Below are 25655 nucleotides of genomic sequence, written 5' to 3' on the forward strand. Positions count from 1 at the left end.
GCATGGGCACCAGCCTAAGCCTGAACATCTACACAGCTATTTTTAGCCCTGTAGCATGAGCTGAAGTCTGTTGACCCGGCCTCGGAGACTTGCTGCCCCTCGGGTCTTTTTTTGAAGCAGTCCCAGAATCAGGCTTAGAACAAAGGCGTTTCTTCCTCCAAATCCAATGCTTAGTCCATAGTGGACATAGTGGACATATCTGGAGTACTGTGTCCAGTTTTGGGCCCCACACTACAAGAAGGATGTGGATAAATTGGAAAGAGTACAGCGAAGGGCAACAAAAATGATTAGGGGTCTAGAGCACATGACTTATGAGGAGAGGCTGAGGGAGCTGGGATTGTTTAGTCTGCAGAAGAGAAGAATGAGGGGGGATTTGATAGCTGCTTTCAACTACCTGAAAGGGGGTTTCAAAGAGGATGGCTCTAGACTGTTCTCAATGGTAGCAGATGACAGAACGAGGAGTAATGGTCTCAAGTTGCAATGGGGGAGGTTTAGATTGGATATTAGGAAAAACTTTTTCACTAAGAGGGTGGTGAAACACTGGAATGCGTTACCTAGGGAGGTGGTAGAATCTCCTTCCTTAGAGGTTTTTAAGGTCAGGCTTGACAAAGCCCTGGCTAGGATGATTTAACTGGGACTTGGTCCTGCTTTGAGCAGGGGGTTGGACTAGATGACCTTCTGGGGTCCCTTCCAACCCTGATATTCTATGATTCTATGATTCTATGATTTTATTTCTAAAAACAATTTTGTGAGGTGATGAGTCATCCTTGAATGGATTAAGCCACATAAGTGGAAGTGTCATTCCTGTGTCATCCAGGAGCTGGTCTGCAGACTCTCAGAGCCTCATGGGAGAAACAGCAGCTCAGTTTGCTCAATGTCACTTCATAGCTTGGAGCTCTCACCTGCTTGATAGGGGTAACAAACTCCACAGGCCTTAGCCTGCTCCCGTCTTGCCCCTAGTCCTGCTCCAGGCTAGCTCCGGGGTCCAGCCTAGCTCCAGCCCTATTCTTGACACCCGATTCCAGCTCTGACCCTGGGCTCTGAATGTTGCTGCTCGACCACCCTCACTTCAGTTTCTGACAGTTCTCCATTGCTGCATTTTTCTGGGAGCATTATAACAGACCATTCTGAATGTGTTGATAGGATTTTTTAATCCTTTGTTTCTTGACATCAGAAGATGCATACCGTTAAATGGAAAGCTCCAAGGAATTTAATGCCAGCAACTTGTGCTTCCAGCATAGTTATCTCCAATTCACCCTCATTCGTATTCCAGATAAGTGCATTCTACTTTAGGGCTGAGCTTAGAGCAGTAGTGAGCCTTTTGAATTCTGAATGGAAATGGAATGATCTTACTTTTTTTCTTTTAATGGGAAACCTTTCTCATCCCCCACACCTCAAAGAAGCTGATGCTGTTTCATGGCTATATCATGGCTTATGTTAAAAAGCAGAGCTATCCATAGAAGTCAGTGGGAAGTACTGCTAAAAATTTGATGCTATGATAAAGTTCTTAGTACAAGGGACACTTTTTCCCCATCTAATAGTACACAAAATGCTAGAAGTCTAAATTTTAATATTACTTGTCAGTAACATTACCTCCTCAGACAGCAAATAAAATATTTAACTATGCTAGTTTTAAAAGTAGTTTGATGGGCCAATAATTAGAAGTAATTTGAAGGATGCTAAAGAACCTATCTCTATTCTTCTTTATTTTAAAAAAAGGTATTTGTAACAACTTGCTATAGCCAAGAAACTATAAGGGAAACTTTTCTTTAAACATTTGACTTAAAATAGCTCAGTGTATCAGCAATTCAAACACTTAAATTTATTTTCTTGTTTAGTAATTCTAGTTTTCAAATAAATCCAATAAAGCTTTTACTGAAAAAAACAAACAAAAAAAAACCAAGTGATTTTTCAATCAAACTGTTTCTAAAAAGGAAGTTGGAGGTTGGACCATCTTGGAACCATGCAACACGCTATTTCATTATATGGAAACACATAGATAAGAGATGCATATACAAATTCTTAGAGAATCAGGAAGGATAAACTTTATTGGCAATATACAGTGTTTCCAGAACACTGTTCCACAACAATCATGTGCATTTCCAGAGCATGTAAGAGCCCTAATCATGCTCCAGGACCCCATTATGTTAGGCTGCCCCCAAAGTGCTTATATAACAAACACAGTTATCAAGACCATCTGCAATGGCACCTCTGGTAACTTCCAATAATGTTGGAAAGGAAAGTATAGACAAATATTCATAGAGAAAATGGTCAGGAGCAAGGGATATGTTTCATTGCATATTTGCATATTTAAGGATGGCATTATAACATCATTCTTAACACAATGGACAGTATTTAAGTCTCAGTTCTGCAATCCTTACTCAGGTAGAACTCAATCAAAGTGAGATTGGTGTGATTTCAGGATCAGGCTAATTTCTAAACCAGGACTTGACTAAGGGGCAGATCCTTAGCTGGTATAAATTGTCCTAACTCCATTGAAGTCAAGTGATTTAGTGTCTCTTATCCTCCCCTCCCGCAACCCCTCCCCCCCACCCCAAAAAACAACAAAAATAATCTGAGTTATGCATGAGGTAAGAGTATGAGCTGTAGCATGCAGGAGCTCAAGGGTCTTACTAGCTCTGCCAATGTCATACAGCCTACAGAGTAATGAGTTGTATTTAGAGGTGGCATTCCCACTACTTCAAAAGCATCAATATAAATGCACCTAAGGAGAACAGGAAATTACTTTTTGTAGCCTATAACTATGAAAAGAGAAGTCACACATTTACAGATAAATGTCGCACTTCAGTTTTGCAACTCCAATAACTTAGAAATATAAATCAACACGTTATGCAATCCCTGGAGTGAAACCTTGTGGATCAGGAAAAAGCAGTGCCTCATCTGAACTCCCCTACCATTTCTCTGTACATGACTGTCCCAGCATTCGTGGGCTTTCTAGCCTAATATCATTTATTAGGATCCCTCATGCAGCATTTCCTTTCCAAGAATTCTGAAAGAGGCAGGCACAGCATGGAGCAGCTCCCCTGCTAAGCAGAATAGACTGAAGAGAACAAATCCTGCCCACATTTCATGATCTACATTAGCTGGCTTTCCCAGACAAAGTCCAAATCAAAATCCTTTCCCTCCTATACTTTATCTAAAATAGTCTGGGGCTCATCCATCTCAGATCTCAAGGCATCTGCATTCAGAAAGGATGTATTAGCAGATCAAAGGGTCACGCCCAGAAGAAGAGCAATGTTCATGGAGGACCTGTGGCTCTGAAATTTGTTCTCAGAGATCAGGCAAAGTCCTAGTGCCAAAAGATTCAGTGCCTCCATGAGAACTAAACCAAATCAATGAGGAAAAACAAAGATATTCCTTTATCTGGGCCTTCCTGGTCATCCCATCTCCCACACTATCTTTTTTCTGCATCTACAGGTCCAGACTTGTCAGTGATCCCTAATATTATGCCTCACCTTTCCTTTTTTGAAAGTGATTGGATCAGCTACACAACCTCCTAGAAGAGAGTAAGAGTTAAAAGGGGACTGTAGGCCTCTTTGGGATAAGTAAATTTTGTGCCAAATCCAGCTACAATGTAAATCAATGGGAGATTGGTAGATTACATCAAGGCTGAAGAAGTAGGTCCTATATGGGGGGAAAGAGAATAGCAGAAAATTCAACCCAGATTCAATGAACTGATTGGTAAAATCACAGCAAACTTTTTCCACAAACTTGAGCCAAGTCTTGGTTAATAGGAAACATGAAACCACTCAGGTTTCACTTAAGATTGTCTGTTTCAAGTAGCAAAAATGTGATAATAAAGATACTTAATTATTGTATATCAATACAGTTGCACCCAAATGCAATGTCATTCCTAAAGTTATTGTAGTTCTCTAATATCTAATTTATCATAAGGAATTGCATTCTTTACATTTTGTATTTTAACTTAATGTTTACAGCAAATGGTAAAAATGAAGATTAATATTTCAGTTAAGACTGTCACACTGATTCTGAATCTGTAAAGTAACCATAAAACACTAAGTCTACATTTGGAAGTGCCAAGACATGTTGAATTTATATTTCCCTGAACAGAAGGATGCACAAATACAGTATAATCAATTGTCAAATCTTTGGAGAGATTGAAAAGATGGAAAAAGCTAAACACTGTTTATGTACATTTATTTTCTACAGAAGTTTTCAGATACATAAAGCTGGTACAGTTTTATATAGCTACCATATGCACTTAGCATAGTACTATAACTATGTCTTTGTAGGGACAAGATTTTATAATTGTACTATAAAAATTGATGTAAACTTCGAATTAATTTTGCCAGGCCACCGTTTTTATCTGAGACTGGGATCTTGTTTCCTATATGCATTATAAACTTCCCTCTAGTCATATCTTTGGTTTAAGGTTTAGTGAGTAAAAGACAGGATCTTGTATTGTGTCTATGTTAATTAGATAAAAGGAACATTAAAGGCCTGAGCCACAATGTAAACTGTTTTGACCACAAGATTTAGTGAAGTTTAATTTACAATGTATTCTGCTGAATATAAAATACTGCTGTCTTCTCTGTAAGAAACTGTTTGTGTGAATGAAGAACTCATGCATCAGGAAAAGATAAGGTGTGAAAGCCATCACTAATGTCCAGATAGTCAAGAAAAAGAGAGAGATTTGGAAACACCAGGAGACAATCACAAAACATCCTTTGTATGTGATGCTAAACATGTTAGCAGCATTGATGGCCTCAGAGGTGAGGCAACCACCCCCGAAAGCAAGACAACAAATAGGAGATAACGATGGGAAGCCCCACAATAACCATCAAATGATAACAGAGGAAAACCCCAAGATTACCACCACTTAAGGACTAATAATTACAGGATGACATTGCAAAATGCATGAACTCAAATGGGAATTTATGAGTATAAAGCTGGGATGTTTTGCCATGAAACTCTGGGTTCAGTCCTGCCAAAACTTCAGAGCATTGGATCGCGACCAACAGAGCCCAGCTCCTCACTCGTGTTCAATCTAACTGGCCATTAGATTGACTCAAGCTACAACAGACTGGTAACTATAAAAACATTAACTGGCAGGACTGTGTGCATGGTGTGTCTGTGTGTGTGACTGAAAAGCATATGCTAATTGTTGTATTCTCAGTAAATGCAGCGTGCTGCTTTCTCCCCTATAAAGATCCCATGTGCTTTATATAGCATAACACCTTTACTCACTCATGTTAGATTTAATCAGTGTAACAATCTGACTATTTGTAAGCCAATATATGATACCGAGCCCTTTATTAACATGGAAATTTGAAGGAATTTTAAATAATCATTAATATTTTTCTTATGGTTAAGATACATATTACACTACTGCTGATGCCATCAAAATACTTTTATACATAATACATTTTTATAAATAAGCTTTTATAAATGGTACCAGAGTGGGGTGGTAGAAAAAAACCACTGATGTGTCTTTAAAAATCAGTTAATCTAATCTGAGAGCACAAATGCTATGTTTATTGCATGGTGTAACCGTAGGGCAGAGTTAAAGTTGTCCAGGTGCCTTAACGGTGCCTTTCCTAACTTAACGTGTTTGAATTTCTTTAAAGTATAACCATTGCTGAATTTCCTATATTTCTATGCAGTAATGCTTGATTTGGGGATAATTACAATGTACCTATAAATCCCCTCCCCCAAGTTACTAATATATACTGTAAACTTTAATACAATCGTAAAATATAGTATTTGTCTGTTAAATCTTTTATTTATGACTGAAAAGTTATTCTGAGAATTTGATATTAAAAAGAAGACCTTCAAAGTTGTCAGATTGTCAATTTTATATATAGTTCAATGCCATAGATTGATCCTTTGGATCAGACAGACAGTTTTTTGTTGAGTATTTTTCTGCTTTAGTTCTCTGTTCCTAACTGTTTTACCCTGTTAATTTAATTTTGGCTTGGGAAGGTAGGTAGTTTTGGTCTCTCCCGCTGTAGGTGTTGAGCATCCAACAGCTTCCATTGACTTCAGTGGGAGTACAGTGAGCAAGGTACATGTCTAGTTTTAAGCATCACAGTAGTCCTACTGAAGTTAAAGGAACTGTCTACATGCTTAAAATTGGGCTTTAGTACCTTGCTGGATGAGGGTCTTAACCATGTTCCTGCGGCTCTGTCAAGATTCCTTCCCCATTCTGAACTCTAAGGTACATATATGGGGACCTGCATGAAAACCTCCTAAGCTTACTTTTACCAGCTTAGGTTAAAACTTCCCCAAGGTACAAACTATTTTATCTTTTGCCCTTGGACTTTATTGCTGCCACCACCAAATGTCTAAAAGGTATATAACTGGGAAAGAGCCTGTTTGGAAAGTCTTTCCCCCTCAAATCCTCCCAACCTTACACCCCCTTTCCTGGGGAAGGTTTGATAAAAGTCCTCACCAATTTGCATAGGTGAACACAGACCCAAACCCTTAGATCTTAAGAACAATGAAAAAGCATTCAGATTCTTAAAAGAAGAATTTTAATAGAAGAAAAGGTAAAAAGAATCACCTCTGTAAAATCAGGATGGTAAATACCTTACAGGGTAATCAGATTCAAAACACAGAGAATCCCTCTAGGCAAAACCTTAAGTGACAAAAAGACACAAAAACAGGAATCTAAATTCCATTCAGCACAGTTTATTTTCTCAGCCATTTAAAGAAATCAGAATCTAACGGATATCTAGCTAGATTACTTACTAAGTTCTAAGACTCCATTCCTATTCTGTCCCTGGAAAAAGCATCACCCAGACAGAAAGAGCCTTTGTTTCTCCCCCACTCCAGCTTTTGAAAATATCTTGTCTCCTCATTGGTCATTTTGCTCAGATGCCAGCGAGGTTATCCTAGCTTCTTAACCCTTTACAAGTGAAAAGGTTTTTCCTCTGGCCAGGAGGAATTTTAAAGGTGTTTATCCTTCCCTTTATATTTATCACATGCCCCCCAAATCACAAATACAGTGAAACGCTGGCTGGGATTTCTTCCTGGAGCTCTAGGAGAAAACGGAGTTAATAAGACACATGCATCTCTAAATATACTACCAAGTATATAAAGACTATCAATATTTTCCACATCTCAAGGTTGATTTTAACCAGTTGATTCTGGGAAACTTTCACAGGAGAATGCATCAGCCACTTTGTTAGAAGTTCCTGAGATGTGTTGGATGTCGAAATCAAAATCTTGGAGAGCTAAACTTGACCAAATAAGTTTTTTGTTATTTCCCGTGGTGGTGCGAAGCCACTGTAGTGCAGCATGGTCGGTTTGCAGGTGGAAACGCCATCCCCAAAATATTCTTTTTCACTGACTGACCAGTTGTTTTCCATCTCAGACAGCTTCTTGCTGAGAAACACTACAGGGTGGAATTCTTGATCTGGACTTTCCTGCATTAAAACTGCTCCCACACCACGCACGGATGCATTGGTGGTTACTAGGAACGGTTTGTCAAAGTCTGGGGCCCTTAGCACAGGGTCAGACATGAGTGTCGCTTTAAGCTGGTTAAAGGCCTTCTGACACTCTTCGGTCCACTGAACGGCATTTGGCTGTTTCTTTTTGGTTAGGTCTGTCAGTGGGGCGATGATTTGGCTGTATTGCAGTACAAATTGCCTGTAATAACCGGCCAAGCCTAAGAAGGATTGAACCTGTTTCTTTGACTTTGGGACAAGCCACTTTTGGATATTATCCACTTTGACCTGTAGGGGGTTGATAGTTCCTTGACCCACCTGGTGTCCAAGGTAAGTCACTCTGTTTAGGCCTATTTGACACGTCTTAGCCTTAACAGTTAGTCCTGCCTCCCTTATGTGCTCAAAGACTTTTTGTAGATGTTCCAGGTGTTCTGCCCAGGAATCCGAAAATATGGCCACATCGTCAAGGTAGGCAACTGCATATTCTCCTAATCCCACTAGGAGACCATCTACAAGTCTTTCGAAGGTGGCAGGTGCATTCCTCAGCCAGAAAGGGAGGACATTAAATTCATACAGCCCGACATGTGTGGTGAAGGCTGACCTTTCCTTGGTAGATTCATCTAGCGGTACCTGCCAGTACCCCTTGATTAAGTCCAAGGTAGAGATGAACTGGGCCCGTCCCAGTTCCTCTAATAGTTCATCTGTGCGTGGCATTGGATAGTTGTCTGGGTGAGTTACAGCAGAGCAGGGCTGTCCCAAAGATCCTGTCCCAAAGAGAGACAAAAACAGGAATCTACATTCCATTCAGCACAGCTTATTTTCTCAGCCATTTAAAGAAATCAGAATCTAATGCATGTCTAGCTAGATTACTTACTAAGTTCTAAGACTCCATTCCTGTTCTGTCCCCGGCAAAAGCATCACTCAGACTGAGAGAGCCTTTGTTTCTCCCCACTCCAGCTTTTGAAAGTATCTTGTCTCCTCATTGGTCATTTTGATCAGCTGCCCGTGAGGTTATCCTAGCTTCTTAACCCTTTACAGGTGAAAGGGTTTTTCCTCTGGCCAGGAGGGATTTTAAAGGTTTTTACCCTTGCCTTTATATTTATGACAGGCTCTTTCACACACTAATAGGAGGGAGGACAGATAATTAGGAAAGTAGAAAATATAAGAGTAAAGTGGGGAACTCATGTGTAGATGCACAGTGCCTCAAACAATGTTTAATTCACTTTGCCACTGACTAGATTTCACATTGACAATCAAATTGACGGTATCCCTTTAATTGCAAGCCAAACTCTCCTGTTCTTTTGAATATGATGACTTAACGATTCAGCTACAGAATGACTGCTTTTAAACTTCAGAGGTATTTTGCTGTTTGACTCTTTCCCTCCATATCAGTGTATTAATAAAAACAGTACATGATATAAATCACTCTACTGCATTTCAATAGCTTATTTTTCTGCAGCGTACTTTAATTGAGAAAGTTAGAAATTGTTTAAAAGTGAGAAAGAATTTAACAGACAGGCCAGGAAATATATTAGGATTTCTCTTGACTGGTTCACAAAGTAATGAAAAATATTCACTTTTGGAAGATAATTGGTTTCATAGTTTACACTGGTGAATATTTATTTGGGATTATTTAAGGTTAGAAATATGATAAGAAAATTATTTTTTTAGAGTGAGTGAACAGAGTATAATAAATATCAACTTCTTTTCAATATGTGAAACAGTCATACATATATGACTATGTGAGATAATGGAAATCTGGGTAATGAGATGCAGTATTTCAATATGGAAACCGTATCGTTTGGTATGTAAAATGTAACCTTTGAAACAAATGTTCACCATATTTTAAATTATGCATCTACACCTAGATCTAATGCGGTAAGTATCAGGTTGTTTTAGAAACAAAATAATTTTATCTAAATTAAATGAAAGACTAGACGTTAACCGCAGTACAGGAGAAATATTTGATGTTATAAATATTAAGAAAGTAATTTATTTTAAAGAGGATAAATCCAAGCTTTATTCAAATATACAGGACAAAGCAATTTAATATCCCCCTAAATAAAAAGAAAGCAGATAAGGTATTAGGGAAAAAAAAGCCTTATCCAGTGTGACAGGGTCGGGCCAGATGGCTATAGGAGAGTAATAGAAGGCAGATATATTAGCCCCAGGCTAAGTAGGTCCCTTTTCCCTGGGTAAGGTAACAGGGAAGATTCCAGAACAATCAGGAACCTTCTGGAGACAATTAAGACAGGCTGATTAGAACACCTGCAGCCAATCAAGAAGGTGCTAGAATCAATTAAGGTAGGCTAATCAGGGCACCTGGGTTTAAAAAGGAGCTCACTTCAGTTTGTGGTGTGTGTGTGAGGAGCTGGGAGCAAGAGGCACTAGAGAGTGAGAGTGAGAACGTGGACTGTTGGAGGACTGAGGTGTACAAGCATTATCAGACACCAGGAGAAAGGTACTATGGTGAGGATAAAGAAGGTGTTGGGAGGAGGCCATGGGGAAGTAGCCCAGGGAGTTGTAGCTGTCGCACAGCTATTCCAGGAGGCACTCTAGATAGCTGCATTCCACAGGGTCCTGGGCTGGAACCCGGAGTAGAGGGCGGGCCCGGGTCCCCCCCAAATCCTCCGAACTCCTGGTCAGACACAGGAGGAGTCAACCTGGACTATGGGTTCAGAAAAATGGCCAAGCTGAGGGCTGCTGTGAAGCTCCAAGGTGAGCAAATCCGCCAATAAGCGCAAGACCAACCAAGGTAGAGCAGGAACTTTGTCACGCCAGATTTTAGGGTTCTCACAGTGGGTTGTGCAAAGAGTTTTTTTGTTTTGGCTTGAGCTCTGAAATGGAAGTCTACTTATTCATTTAAAAACAGATCTCACTGGAGAAGATGTATGAGAATTAGTTTCAGCTATTTGTGTCTTTTTACACAATATATGACATTTGCATTTCTTATTACAGTGTACTGTATTTGAAATGTTATGTTAATCTTAGAAAGTATGTTAATCTTAATTATCAACTCTTAAAATAAAACTAAACAGAAAAAACTTTTAGGCAAATTTATCATTCTAAGAGTTATCTTAAACACTCCTGCAAAGATGCGAGGCAGTGTTATCTAGTAGACTAAGCAGGGAGCAATGGGATTTGGCATTTAAAATACCAGCTCTGCATCTGATTTATAGTGTGACATTAAACTTCCTTTTGTTCCTGAATTTTCATGCTATCCTGGGGCATGCCTAGTTCCCGGTATAAATTAGAAGAATCCCAAGGTTGCTGTAACTAGAGTAGCTGGCACAGTCCTTAGGGAATATCTGCCTGGTAAAAATACCCTGAATGTGCTGATCTTTGATCATGCTCTTTTCCCTTTCTCTGGTTGGCAGGGGGACTGGTGGACAGCTATTTTGATAGCTGGGGAACCCCCTAACAGAGGTACTATTTCCCTAGGGCAACTTCTGCCTCCTGTATGAAGACCTGCCAAGTGTCATGTGGCTCATTTGGCAGAGCTGTCTACTATTCCAGGGGAAATATAAACACAAGACACCTCTCCTCCCTACTCCAAATGTTTGTAATGAGGGAAGTGTTCACTCAGTTGCCAGGCAGAAGAAAAAAAGTTCTAGTCCTAGCTCTTCCACCACCAACTGCTATTTGTAATAAGGGTTGTAATAAGCACAAATATTAAACAATGACTTATAATCCTGCTATAGAGTAGAACCATCATTCACTCATTTTACAGATAACACAAAGGTTGCACAATGTCACTTCAGACAAAGCAGGAATAGGATCCTAATGTCTCAAAAGACATACCCATTTGTCTTTTGGAAGAAAGGTATATGGCAATACTGTAAGTAGACCATACTTTGTTACCAAAGGCAGGAATAGGACCCAGAAATCCCAATATCCAACATTCCAGTGTTTCACATATGGTTTTATAACCAACTGACAAAGTGAGTGCTGTCTCTCCATCTGTGGGCTGGTCTACATAGGGTATAGAAGCCGGCTTGCACCAGTGACTCTTATAATTAAGGGTATATCTAGAGTTTTTGATCATCAAAAATTCAAATTAATTGATTGGCAATTAATTCCTGATAACCTTTATAAATACTAATCTAGATGGGGCAAACATTTGCTTCAGGACACAACCATGTGTTTTGCTCAAGGCTGAACTTTAGGGTAGTAGATAGCTGAAGGTACCTGTAGAAGCCAGGTACAGTTACAGTCCTTATGCTCCCAAAGTTAATATTGCTTTACATCACACTCCACTGCAATTCAAGTCACTGAATGTTCTCTTTGCTATCAGTGCTGTAAGGCTGCTTCTGGAAAGGGTAATATCTACTTCCTTTGATGACTTACTGGTGAAGCAGCACACCCCTTCAAAGTTTGCTGTTTACACTAATGGTTGCATTGCCTTCTCTAGCCATAAAGATGGTCTGACAAGGCAGAATTAGAATGCCACTAGCCATCACCTTCAGCCCCCAACTAAAACCTCTCCAACGCATCATCAAGGATCTACAACCTATCCTGAAGGACGACCCATCACTCTCACAGATCCTGGGAGACAGGCCAGTCCTTGCTTACAGACAGCCCCCCAATCTGAAGCAAATACTCTCCAGCAACCACACACCACACAACAGAACCACTAAGCCAGGAACCTATCCTTGCAACAAAGCCCCTTGCCAACTCTGTCCACATATCTATTCAGGGGATAACATCATAGGGCCTAATCACATCAGCCACACTATCAGAGGCTCGTTCACCTGCACATCTACCAATGTGATATATGCCATCATTTGCCAGCAATGCCCCTCTGCCATGTACATTGGTCAAACTGGACAGTCTACGTAAAAGAATGAATGGACACAAATCAGACGTCAAGAATTATAACATTCAAAAACCAGTTGGAGAACACTTCAATCTCTCTGGTCACTCGATCACAGACCTAAGAGTGGCTATCCTTCAACAAAAAAGCTTCAAAAACAGACTCCAACGAGAGACTGCTGAATTGGAATTAATTTGCAAACTGGATACAATTAACTTAGGCTTGAATAGAGACTGGGAATAGATGAGTCATTACACAAAGTAAAACTATTTCCCCATGGTATTTCTTCCCCCCATCCCACCCCCCACTGTTCCTCTGATATTCTTGTTAACTGCTGGAATTAGCCTACCTTGCTTGTCACCATGAAAGATTTTCCTCCTTCCCCCCCCTGCTGCTGGTGATGGCTTATCTTAAGTGATCACTCTCCTTACAGTGTGTATGATAAACCCATTGTTTCATGTTCTCTGTGTGTGTGTGTATATAAATCTCTCCTCTGTTTTTTCCACCAAATGCATCCGAAGTGAGCTGTAGCTCACGAAAGCTTATGCTCTAATAAATTTGTTAGTCTCTAAGGTGCCACAAGTACTCCTTTTCTTTTTGGGAATAGAGACTAACACGGCTGCTACTCTTAAACCTCTTACCTCTGCCAACATACCTCACAATTGTCCTCTAGGGACCACTGCTTGGGATGTGCCTGCCAATTGAACGGTTTTCTCATGTGCTCTTTGATGTTCTGTTAAGATGGCCAGCAATAGTGGGAAGTGTTGTGATTGTTTTATTCTGTAAATACCCATCCATTACAAACTCATATGAAACCATTACCACATTGGCTTCACAAAACTGCCTTTGGATAGAATCATCTTTAGTTGCTACCAGTCTGGGCTGTTTTGAAACTGGGGTTGGGAGGTGGGGATTTCCTGTGAGATCCAGCTCTCTGTAGCCTGTTTGGAATTGTGAACAGGCCAAGACCCCATAGCATCCTGAACCTGAGTACACAGACCAAGGTGTCCAAACTCACCCCCTTCTGGGGTTTGGCTTTATTAGATAACACGACAACATAAACCTCAGTCCAGGCTTCCTCTGATCTTGGCAGTCCCTAAGGTTTATGTCCTAGTTGCTTCTCCTTAGAGAGCCATTCCCATCTCTCTTATATCCAGGAAATAAGTCACACATACTACAATGAGTGAGCAGAATGTCTGTAGCTTTTTGTAGGGTTCTAACACCTACTAACACATAAGGCAAATGGAAAAAACCATCACACCTTGTTATAGTAATGCTCACTTGGTAGTAATTTACCTATCCTCTTTGGGGCAAATCCAACTCAATTTACTTACGCTAGTAGTCCCACTGACTTCTGCGGGATGACACAAATGAATAAGATGATTACCATATTGGTCATTGGAATTCTCCAGATAATCACCCTCAATTTATTCGAGGCACTATTTATACAGAATCTAACCTTTTTATAAAAAAAAATCAGCTCCCCCCTCCCCTATTTTCAACTTAAATACTTTGAGTTTTTTTAAGAAAAAAGTTATTCACAAGATTCAGACAGGCAGAGGTTTCATGCTCCTGCACTTCACTTTGAAAGTGCTCCAAAATGAAAGTGAGGCCTTTCAGATAAAACTAATACCAAATGATACATGGATAAGTTCAGAGGATACTATCTTTTGGATTTAATAGTGGCTCTCTTTATAGAGCATGAAGCATCACTAATGATAAGTTTAGCCTGGTGACAATTGAAAGGATGATTTTGGTGATAATCTGCAAGATCTATTCCTGCAGCAAACACTACCACCATCCAAATCCATCATCTCATATTACTCATACAAGTGATTGCATTGAAAGCAATGCAATACCCATCTAAGTCAGGTGAGCAGAATGTTCCATTGCATATACTCTGAAGTCCTTTGTTTTCCCCGTAGAATGTTTTTCAGTAATTTCAGTCCATAAAGTTTGTTCTGGAGTCTTTCAACAAACTTTCTGTAGTATTGTCATCATAGGCTAATAGAATGGGATGCGGGCTGGGCCAATTAAGGGGTCAGGTATAATCAGTGGATGCATGATTATCCTGAAACACTTAGCCACATACCCACCATGAAAGTGTTGCACAAGGGTTCTAGTCCCTATTCCATCCATAGGATGGTGTCATTCTCTTCCCCACAACCCGATTATAGTCACCACACAATCCTGATTTCTTAATTATGAATCATGCTCTCTAAACGCTGACAATAGTCTCCTTTCAATTGATTGGTGTTTCTTGAATAGAGCTGAATTTTTTTCAGCTAAGAGTAAATAAACTGAAAAATGCATTTTTTAGGGCACTGAAACTTTTTGTGAATTTAGGTCAAATTTAGTGAATAGTTTTATCTGAATTTTTTTTTTAGTATGTTGAAGTGAACTGTTTTAAAAAAAAATCCCTTCAAATCTTTGTTTCAAAATTAACACTTTGTTTAGTTTCAAAATGTAATTTGAAGCATTTCATTTGACCTGCAAGAAATGTTTTTTGCTTTAAGAAAAACTGAAAAGATTCAATTTTGAATTGAAAGGAACCAATCCCCCCAATCCCCAAGTTCAGCCACTGCATCAAAAAACAAAACAAAACAAAACACTCAAGAGTAGAACTGAGAATAATTGGTGTAATTCATATTTGTTAAAATTTAAGCAAAGTTGTGTGTGTGTGTGTGTGTGTGTGTGTGTGTGTGTGAAGATGTCTTAGCACCATGAGTCCAGATGTACATGCATCAGTGAAGGAGAAATATTAGTGGTAATAAATTAGAAGTAGGATATAAAATTATTTCACTTTGATATACAAGAATGTCTTAATTTTAAGATCTGCAAGTGCAGATACCTTATTTTGCACACAGTTGCGAAGTGGTTCTGTGTAGGGCATGCAGTTTTACACATGACCCTAGGATTCTGCCCTTTTCAAAAGTCAGGTCCCAGACGCATAGGACTTGCTGCTTTACATGTTGTGGTATTAAGTACAATATTGTAAATTCTTATATCAGCAGAGCTAATATGGTTTATATATTGTGAGATCTCTAGTAACCCCCCCATTCTATCTGCACTAATAGTGCCAGAAACCTTGCATGCTCTCCATTTTAGAAAACAAATTGCATTTCAACTACCAGATTAACAACACTTATAAATAAATAAAAATCTTCAATTTACTGTTAATAGAAGACCAGCTGGCAGCCTTCTATGGAGCTGGAGGTGCTGTATGTGCTAACGGAAATTGGTGATAGGTCACTGACTCATTTTTCATTTACTTTATGGATTTTTTTTAACATAAAAAACTCACAAGCAATGGTGCAGATGCCTCCTTCTGAATGTTATCTCACTCTTATAACAGAAATCTGTAATTAAAGTTTAATATGCAACACAGACTATCTACATCTCTCAGGAGACCTCTAGAAGGAAACTGGCAAATAATGATGCAAGTTTTCTAAAAGTATTTGAAGCCAATTCTATTAACTTTACATGGGAAATTGAAGAGGTACCTCTAGGGGTACCAGCCATGTGTTTCCTGTAGGTTTTTCATTTAATAAAATAGGACACATGGAAACTTGTGAACTTGCCCAGTGGAAACTCTACATTTCCATTGATTTCCCTTGAAGTTATAGCTCTGTTTACAGAGATATCAGGAACTTCTCAGCATCACCATTTCATGTAAACCTGATGCAGCACAGTTTACAACTAGTGAGCAACTGGCAGCTTTGTCTAGCATTACTTGCTGACTAGGCATTTAGAAAGAGTGCAAAGTTAAAAGTGATAGCGCCCCCCAGTCAGCTATATCAGTTAATGAAAGGGGGGAAATTGAGACATGGACCACCTTGCAGTATGCTCTCTTTCGTGTAAGAGCTAGTGATGTTACTTTCCATGGTAGGCCCTCTGAGCACAGGAGTTCTCCTTTAGTTCTATTGGTAGAGCTTCGCAGAGGCATGTATAATTTATGCATTAACTCTGGTTGCTGTCTGTAGCTTTTAGGTTTCAGAGTAGCAGCCGTGTTAGTCTGTATTCGCAAAAAGAAAAGGAGTACCCGTGGCACCTTAGAGACTAACAAATTTATTAGAGCATAAGCTTTCGTGAGCTACAGCTCACTTCATCGGATGCATTTGGTGGAAAAAAAACCAAATTTTTCCACCAAATGCATCCGATGAAGTGAGCTGTAGCTCACGAAAGCTTATGCTCTAATAAATTTGTTAGTCTCTAAGGTGCCACGGGTACTCCTTTTCTTGTAGCTTTTAGGTCACTTACAAGTTTGTCAAGGGGTAATGGGCTCTTTGTTGGAGCTGGTCACTTCCTTTCTTTCCTCCCCATGTATCTTCCCTCCCCTCAATATTTTCCTGTGCTCTTAATTTCTTTATTCTCAATTTATTACATGGGACTTTTTCCTAAACCATGAAGTGAGAACATTGTTCCAGATTCTTTGTGCTGGGGAGAAAGGGAGGGCAAAAGCTGTTTTATATAGGCTTTACACTGCCATAGTCCTGGGATCAGTTAAGCCCCGGCGTTAGAACCAAGCAGAATTTTTCAGCCACTTTTTTTTGGCATAAAAATGCAGATTCCGGTCTATTGCACAGTTCAAAAATTCATGTCATTTGCACCACATTGTTTTGGTTAAAAAAATAAAAATGTTTCATTTTGACATTTTCAAAATAAGATGTTTTGAGTTTCTATTCAAAATGACTTGTGAAATGTCCTTCAATTTAATTAAAAACCATATAGAGAGCTTAAAATCAAAATGAAAGGTTTTTTCAGGTTGAACAAAATGTTTTGTTTGACTCAAAATGAAGTTTAACTTTTTTATTTGCTAACTTTAAAAAAAATAATTGTTTCAGGTCCACCTTAATTTTGATTTTTTGAAACCACCAGCAAACTGAAAAATCAGTTATTCGCACAGTTTTACCTGGTATAATTGAGTTAGAGATGTTCTAATTTTGAAACATAGTTGACACATTGGCCATGCCCTTTTTGCTGGGACCTGGTAACTGGAGTAGGATAGAGTAGAACCTCTATATCAGAGTTTGGCAAACTATGGCCCGCTGGCCACATCCGGCCCACGGGACTGTCCTGCCCGACCCCTGAGCTCCTGGCCCGGGAGGCTAGCCCCCGGCCCCTCCCCTGCTGCCTCAGCTCACTGCCCTGCTGGTGCAATGCTCTGGGTGGCGGTGCTGCAAGCTCTTGCTGGGCAGCACAGCTGCAGAGCCTGGCCTGACCCGGTGCTCTGTGCTGTGCAGCTACTTGTCCTGGTGGAGCGATGCTGCCAGTCACTGGTGCTCCAGGCAGCGCGGTAAGGGGGCAGGGAGCGCGGGAGGGGGTTTGGATAAAGGGCAGGGGAGTTCGGGGGGTGGTCAGGGGCCAGTGGTGTGGATAGGGGTTGAGCTGGTCAGAGGGCGGGGAACAGGGGGGTTGAATGGGAGCAGGGTCCTGGGGAGGCAGTCAGGAAGGAGAGGAGGGGTTGGATGGAGCAGCAGGTCCCAGGGGGCAGTCAGGAAGGAAAGGGGAGGTTGGATGGGGCAGGGGGTCCAGGGGAAGTCAGGGGGACAGAGAGTGGGGGGGCATGGATGGTGCAGGGGGAGTCAGGGGGCCATTGGGGGTGAGAAGCAGGGGGGGTCGGATAGGGGGCAGGGTCCAGGCCATGCCTGGCTGTTTGGGGAGGCACAGCCTCCCCTAACCGGCCCTCCATACAATTTCAGAAACTCGATGCGGCCCTCAGGCCAAAAAGTTTGCCCATCCCTGCTTTATATGCTGAATCTGCTTCACACAGGTAAGCTTGCTTGCTGGCTGCTTTCTGTTGCCAGAGCAGCTAAACTGTAGAAGAAAATGGGGTCCAGATTTATATAAGTATATTAATCTCTTACTTTAGTATAAACAGTAGTCATATTTGTTGAACTATTTCTGTTTATTCTAGGAAGTGCATGACATAATACAACTAATTCAAAGGCCCGATTTCTTAGGTTTAAGCATTTTATTCTGCATTAGCCCATGGAAACTGAGAAACGCTACTCATGATGGCCAAAAGATTTGCTGAAACTTGGCTGGGCTGGGGAAGATGTTGCAATATGAATTCTTGGCTGTGGAGGATCAGTAGGTAGCTTGAAGCTTTAAATCAGTAAGTCTTTACGCTCCCAAGTATCTCAAGAAAGGAAGTTTCAGGTGCCAGCTGTAATCCACACATCAATAGTCATTTTGATTAGTTCCATGCAAATTTGAGAAAAACTGCCAGGTTAGCAAGTAAATTTTTCTCCTGAGGGCCCCCAAATACATGAGCTTAGGTAAGTTTAGCTGAAGTCAATGGAAAACGTAAAGCTTAAAAACACAATAAAAGCACACTTGTTACAGCTAAATTAATGACTAATCAATACAGTCGATTTTTTGAGCTCAACCAAAGTAACAGTAGAGGGCCCTATGCCATTCATTGCTAATACAGGATAGTCCAAAGAGAAAACTTCATTGTTTTTAAATTTGACAGATACAGTTTTTCATAAAAATAGTAGCTTTCATTCTGAATAGTAATTAAGTGCTTAACAGATTAATACATATTTCAAATCTAAGAAGTTTTCATTAATGCCATATTAACATTCAGAAGTTGAGTTAGTTGAAAATGTCTAATTTAGGAAGAAAATTGAAAGAAACGTGTATGTTTTCTGTTCCTTTTATTAATTTTCCATGAAATGTTTAGTCATTTAAAAACCTTTGGAGTTCAAAAAAATTATGTTTGTTGGGGGAAAATTACTTTCCCCATCAAAATAATTTCCCTCCCCCTCCCCGCAAAAAAATCTCTGAATTTATCATTGGAAAAAATGAATTGTCTTTATAATTCATTCATTTTTTAATTATGTGGACAAGGGATATCCAGTGGATATAGTGTACTTAGATTTTCAGAAAGCCTTTGACAAGGTCCCTCATCAAAGGCTCTGAAGCAACGTAAGCTGTCATGGGATAAGAGGGAAACTCCTCTCATGGACTGGTAACTGGTTAAAAGATAGGAAACAAAGGGTAGGAATAAATGGTCAGTTTTCAGAATGGAGAGAGGTAAAAATAATGGTGTCCCTCAAGGGTCTGTACTGGGACCAGTCCTAATTCAACATATTCATAAATGATCGGGGAAAAAGGGGTAAACAGTGAGGTGGCAAAATTTGCAGATGATATAATGGTACTCAAGATAGTTCCAGGCAGACTGCAAAGAGCTACAAAAGGATCTCTCAAAACTGGGTGACTGGGCAACAAAATGGCAGATGAAATTCAATATTGATAAATGCAAATTAATGCACATTGGAAAACATAATCCCAACTATACATATAAAATGATAGGGTCTAAATTAGCTGCTACCACTCAAGACAGAGATCTTGGAGTCATTGTGGATAGTTCCCTGAAAAAAATCCACTCAATGCACAGTGGCAGTCAAAAAAGCAAACAATGTTGGGCATCATTAAGAAAGGGATAGATAATAAGACAGAAAATATCATATTGCCTCTATATAAATCCATGGTACGCCTGCATCTTGAATTCTGCATGCAGATGTGGTTGCCCCATCTCAAAAAAGATACATTGGAATTGGAAAAGATTCAGAAAAGGGCAACAGAAACGATTAGGGGTATGGAATGGCTTCCGTATGAGGAGAGATTAATAAGACTGCACTTTTCAGCTTGGAAAAGAGATGACTAAGGGGGGATATGATTGAGTTCTAAAAAATAATGACTGGTGTGGAGAAAGTAAATAAGGAAATGTTATTTACTCCTTCTCATAACACAAGAACTTAGGGGTCACCAAATGAAATTAATAGGCAACAGGTTTAAAACAAACAAAAGGGAGTATTTCTTCACACAACACACAGTCAACCTGTGGAACACTTTGCCAGAGGATTTTGTGAAGGCCAAGACTATAACAGGGTTCAAAAAAGAACTAGATAAATGCATGGAGGATAGATCCATCAATGGCTACTGGCCAGGATGGGCAGGGATGGTGTCCCTAGCCTATATTTGCCAGAAGCTGGGATTGAGGAGCAGGGAATGGATCACTTGATGATGACCTGTTCTGCAGCACCTTCATTTCCCTGTAAGTGGCCTCCAAGAGCATGTGAACCACTTATGATTAATCTGTCCCACCTTGTTTTTAGCTTGGACACTCTGGTTACCTTCTCCAGACCTGAAGAAGAACTCTGAGTAGTTCAAAAACTTGTACCTTTCATCAACAGAAGTTGGTCCAATAAAAGATATTACCTCACCTACCTGGGCCTGTCCATATCCCGGGACCAACTTGGCTGCTACAATAACACTGTTTGGGAAAAGTGACAGCTTAGCAGTTAGAATATTGTATACAGTACAGAGCCAGAATAGTCACTGCCATGCAAGATTCCCCAAACTGCCATGCTAATGTTCCTCAATCCTAAAATAAAGGAACCACCACAAGGCACGTGAGGGTAGCTCATGGCCATGTCCAGTTAATAGTTTCTCTTTTAACTGACACTGGCAATAAAGATGCCAGTTATAAGGGTGGTTTCTTGTGATCAGGAATGGTACTGAGGCAGTCAATTCATTATACACAAACCATTGAAAGTGATAATTATGGATGGTGAGGCTGGAAAGTACCTTCTGTTGTGTAGTCTAACTCACAACAACTGAGAGAAAGGACCTTCTACTTCTGTACATAAATTCACTGATATCCAGTCTTTCCTACAACACTACTAGGCTAATGTAAGTCTATAATAGAGTATTCTGAGAATAAAGTACACTGCGTTGTACAACTTAATGGGGTGATCATTTAGTAGGAAGTGAACATATATAAGAAACAGAGAGTAGTATATTGGGGAGTTTGTTGATTAAGGAAGACTACAAATGCTGAGCTTTTAAATCTGAAATAGAGACAAATCCAAGTTATTTCTTTGCACTGCATTGTACATTATTTCCATATAAACTGTATTACTATGCAAGTCATTCTTTGCTCACCAATGACCTGGTTCAGATTCAGACCTGTAATCTGCTGTATAAAGTGTTGCAGAAACATTCAGCCCCACCCATCTCATCCATTTGAAAGAACTGATCTTTCAGCATACACCTATTACGGAGGCATTAAGGGTGATTACAGAGATTAATTCAGGGTGAATTACTTCCATAGTCTTTATATGAAAATCTATACTCTTCCCCCACCCCCAATCCAGCAAAATGCTAATTCAAATGTAAACAAGTGTATGAAGTGTGCATAGTTGTATTTCAGAGTAGCAGCCGTGTTAGTCTGTATTCGCAAAAAGAAAAGTTAGTCTCTAAGGTGCCACAAGTACTCCTTTTCTTTTTGCATAGTTGTATTGTGCACCATTATTGACCCACCTGCAGAGGACATACTATATACTGACTGCTTGATTTGGGGTGGATTAGCAAAGGGAAATAGTAGAAATGGCATGAAGCTTTTGCCTAGCGTTTTCCCTTCATTTTATTGTCTTATATTCCTATTTATTTTTCTACTTCAGTAATGATAGTTCTGAATACTGATGAAACAATACTTGGTGCAACCTCAAGATGTCAGCGATGCTGGAAAAATAGCAAGTTTAGGTGCCCCCTATCTTAGTCTGGGTTTATTATCTGATTATCTGCATGTATGTGTGGCAACCACATAGCCACAGGTGATTAGGAAATTCTATGCAATACTCTGCATCTCAAATTTTGATGTAAAAAGAAAAAGCTACTAAAATGGGAAAACATAATATTTTGAAATAGTTAATGCGCCAGAATTGATCTTTGCTTTGTGCTAGCATTACAAAAATGAGTGATTTTCAGAATATTAGCCTATAAAATATCTTTTCATTTCATTGTTCTTTCTAACTGAAGGAGCCTGGCTAATCACTATCTAGATTAATTTACACTGTGAGCCTTCAAGCTGGTGTAATTATCTCATTCTTCAAATTTGTATAAGGGCACAGCTGAAAGCATTAAAAGGTCACAGGAACCTGCAATATGTGGTGTTTTTCCATGACACATTTTTTGGTGATTTTTACATTGTCACCTAGCAATATTATTGCTGAGAAAACACAGCTTTGCAGCTATTGTCTGCTTCTCAAGGACAGGATTATGAAGAGATGTATTTCCAGAAGGATGTACAGAGGGTACAGAAAAAAGCCATTTAAACAGAAACACCAAGTATTATCTAAAGTAGGGGTCTCAAACACAGCCCCCTGTGTGGTTATTTTCTGCAGCCCGCCAGCTCCCTGCGGCACCCCTGAGCCCCCAGCATTTACCTAGAGCGGCTCTGGTCCAGTGCGCACCGGGGGCAGGGCAGGCACCAGCGGGGGGACGGGGGACACAGGGGTCTGTGTGTTGCCCTGGCCGCTCCTCCAGGTACCTTCTCCAAAGCTCCCATTGGCCGGGAACAGTGCATGCTCGGCCAGACCAGCCCCCCAAACCCGTCCTGCAGCCGAACCCCCTGCCCTGAGCCCCCTACTGCACCCCACACCCTTCCTGCACTCAAAGCCCCTGTCATGAGCCGCCTGCCACACCCCGCACCAGATTTCAGGGAAGGGGTTGGAATGAGGGCAGGAAAGGGGTGAGAAGAGGCGTGACAGCGGTGGGGCCTCACAGAAGGGGTGGAGTGGGAGTGGGCCAGGGCAGCGGTGGGGGGTTAAGTGGTACGGCCCTTGGGCCAATGTACTAGTCCTCATGTGGCCCTCGTGGTCATTTGAGTTTGAGACCCCTGATTTAAAGCTTGTCTCTCATGCTGCTCTATTTTTATTGGCAAACATTCAGTAAAGATAGGGCTAGGACATTAATGTTTTTTACCATACTGATCAAAATTGATTAACAGAACTACTTTGATTCTAAGTCCTTTGGGGCTTGGACTGTATTTTTGCTCTGCACAGCATCTAGCACATGGTTAAAGTCCACGTCTGGGACTTCTAGATGCTACTGCAGCACAAAATAATAAACTCAATGCCTATTACATATATAATCCATCAAAGTTTTCCTTGGAAAATTAGTAGGTAGTGGTTCAATGGCTAGATTTCCCTCTCACTTGTATACCAGTTAGAGCTGGTCAAAAATTTTACAAAAAGAATGCTTATCTGTTAGAAAAATTCACACTTGTTGAAACCAGAATTTCCTGCAGAAATGCATCAATTTCAACAACATTTTGGTTAAAGAAAAAGGCATTTCAACATTTTTTGGAACACTGATTTTTTTTTTGTTCCAAAATTAGTTTCTTTTTTTTATTGTATATTATGAAAAACAAGTCAAAGCTGAAACAAAACATTGATCTAGAACAGCTTTCTTTTCTTTTTTTAAAAAGTGTTTTGTGGGAAATTTCATTGGTTTCATTTTAGAAAGAAACCAAATTTCAGAATCATAGAACTCTTCCTGAAGCAGAAATCAGTTTCTTCACACCTCTGTCCCAGTCCTGCAAAGACTTATACACATACTTAACTTTACTCATTTGAGTAGTTTTAGAAGTCAAGTCTTTGCTAAGGTTACACCAATGGTAAAGTCTCCTCTGGAAGTGGAATCCCCATATGGCTGTTTACATCCTGAATCCGTCCCCTTTACAACATGTCCACACCACAAAGGGGGCAGCTCATACCAGAGCATCTGGTCCATTACCTTTAAAATTCTGTTGATAGTTCAGAAATTTTTTTCTTGTCTTTTTTATACAGCACATTCATTATGCTACATTGTCTAAGCACTCCACTCAGTATGACATAAATGTTTTGGAACAGCAGTTAGTGCTGTTCCAAAAGGAGGCTGGTTGATTTGTGCACAGAAATGAAAGTCAATAATATTGTTTACGAGGAGAGAAAAAAACCCCCAGGTTCCCATGCTGAGAGAAAGCATTTCCTGTATAAACGAAACAACAGTTGTGAGCCTCCTGCTGGCAGGCACCATTTTGTGGAGATTGCAACATCTAAGGGACTATAATTGTGGGAAGCTGGCAAACAGTCTGCCTATGAGTTACCATACTGTGGGTGTCAGGAATGATGTCACACTTCGGCAAAACAACATTCTCCAGCTGGAGGCTCCTAAATGCCAATTTGAATTATGAGTTTTATTTTCAAATAGAGCTCACAGTTTATACAGGCGAGATGCATTTTTTTACCATGATAGATATTCAGAGTGTTGCACAGTATAAATTGGTTGCACACTTTTTTTTAAAAGAAAATGATTAAATCAAATTAAAGCTTTTTTCTTCATGTTGTACACAAGTGTTTCCATTAGCCTTTTATATGCAATTTATTTCAAGCTCTCCCCAAACCAATTCCCTGAGGACCCTGGATGAAATTCTGTGCACTGTACAGGAGGTCACACAAAGACTATCAGTCCTTTCTGATCTAACATCTATTAAACTATTGTCCATTGGGATTGTTTAGATTCTTTAACTTTATAATACAGTTACTATACTATATTGAATATGAATGACTGTCATTGAAACATTGGTTTAATCATAGGTTTCAGAGTAGCAGCCGTGTTAGTCTGTATTTGCAAAAAAAAAAAAAAAAGGAGTACTTGTGGCACCTTAGAGACTAACAAATTTATCTGAGCATAAGCTTTCGTGAGCTACAGCTCACTTCATCGGATGCATCCTTTTCTTTTTGGTTTAATCATGTATCTTATACTTTGCCAGATCATGAGGTCCTTGCTGATCTTCCATGGTTTTTACACAGCCCTTACTCTGGCATTATGCATTCTTTGATTCATTGGTAGAGAGGGTACAGATAGAATAAGAACTGACTAAGCACTTCAGGATTTGGTCCATTATTTTCTGTTTGCACCTGACAGATGGATATTTTATTATCTTTCACTATTCTCACCCTAATCCTTCTCTTACTCCTCCGGTCCTTTCCCCTCATCCCCCCCTCCTTGTTGTACTACATTTAATTGAGAACCTGATCCTGCAAGATGTCAGTACCCTCAATTTCCACTGCTCTCAGTTCTCATGGAGTTGAATCAGTACCTCACAGGATTGAGTCCTTAGATTAGAAGATTCTCTTGGCAGGGAGCTGTCTTTTAAAAATGTGTCTGAAGTGCCATGTACACCTATCAATGGCACTGCAGAAATAATAAATAAGAGCTTACAAGGTATTATTCCTTCCTGATGGATTTCAGTTACTCATAATTAATCAGAAAGTGTCTGTCTTCAAGTTGCTATTTTAAGTGAAATCAATTTCTTCTTTCTACTGTAGGTTGGCGTGACATTGCATGTAAAACAGGCTATAGGTAGGGAACTTTTTAGACATGTTAGTTAATAGCGCTTTCTAGTTCTTGTATATTTTGAGCATGCAAGATATTTTTATGATTTCCATGCTGTACCCTGGTACTTTTTTCCTTTAAATTACTGAATGAGTGTTTCTCACCCATAGGTCATTTGAATGCATTTACTAACTACTTTTTTTTAATTGTTTCTTTAAGTGAATACAGAGAAATGCAGT

The sequence above is a fragment of the Dermochelys coriacea genome, chromosome 11 (assembly GCF_009764565.3).
Source record: "Dermochelys coriacea isolate rDerCor1 chromosome 11, rDerCor1.pri.v4, whole genome shotgun sequence".
Classification (NCBI taxonomy): Eukaryota; Metazoa; Chordata; order Testudines; family Dermochelyidae; genus Dermochelys; species Dermochelys coriacea.